We start from the raw sequence: 1239 nt of genomic DNA on the forward strand, positions 1-1239 counted from the left end.
CAGCTCAGAAGATTGGACTTTGCCTAAAACCTTTATTGTTTTGTAATAAAGTTCAGTTTATCCCTCTGTTTCACGAGCTATTCCTTCATTAGCGCATAACTGGAACGACTTGGACAACAGGGTAATAAACACGCAATGATGCCTCAACTTCCCCGGACTTGGATCGATGGTTTAGTGGTCAGTGACCCGGAACGAACACACGAGCGCTGTTGCAGCAAGCAACTTCTTTCACCCAGATTTCAGAGGCAAAGGCACCCAATATTGAATTCGGCAAATGTGTGGGGAGGTTCTCTCTCACTCTCTCAAACTCCAACAGACAAGGTGGCAGGGTTCATTGATTTATTTCAAACCCCACTTAGCACACAATGGCCTGGAAACATAATACAAAAATTGTATTAAGTTTCAGGAAACAAGTCATGAAAATAAGCATTAAAATCAAAGTAATGTTATAAACAACAAGAGCAGAAATATTTACATAATTATTCACAACACCATAAGTACAAGAGCAAAGAGTGACACAACACAACATACCTCACTCCTAAAAACAACATGAACTAACAATGATTAGATAGTCACATGTAAAGAACATAAGTAAGTTCAAGCTGCTGTCAAGAGTTTCTAGCACAACAGAAAGACAACGTGTAAATTGTAAACTCTCAATCTCATTCCTCACAACATCACCGACAAGTTACTTTATGTCAGGATCACCAAGGGACTGTTGAGTATGGGCTGCATACCATTTACTCTAGCGCCTAACCGGTGAACAAACAATGAACAAACAAATAAACAACAACAAATAAACAATGCAACAACAAATAAACAATGCAACAACAAATAAACAATGCAACAACAAATAAACAATGCAACAACTAGACATACAGATAACGACAAACCAAACATCTAAACAAACAAACTGACAAGCAAACAAACAACGAAACAAAAAACCGGAAAAGACACACAAGAACCCTGGTATAAAGTATACACTCTTCAAAATAAGTTAAGGATCGGTTGAAAAAACGGATCTAATTATAAAAAAATTGCCAAACAATTAAACATCGACATAATAATTAAAAGATTAATGTGTTTGAATTAACAAATGAACAATGAGTCTTGACCTAGAATTTTGTTTGACAGGCAGAGTTATTTCCTTTTGTGGTGACACGTGACGGCTTATCCCCTCAAGATTGAGCAATCTTGGGAGCACACGCAAACACCCAACTCATTCACTCAACGCACACC

The sequence above is a fragment of the Littorina saxatilis genome, linkage group LG6, assembly GCF_037325665.1.
Source record: "Littorina saxatilis isolate snail1 linkage group LG6, US_GU_Lsax_2.0, whole genome shotgun sequence".
Taxonomy (NCBI): Eukaryota; Metazoa; Mollusca; class Gastropoda; order Littorinimorpha; family Littorinidae; genus Littorina; species Littorina saxatilis.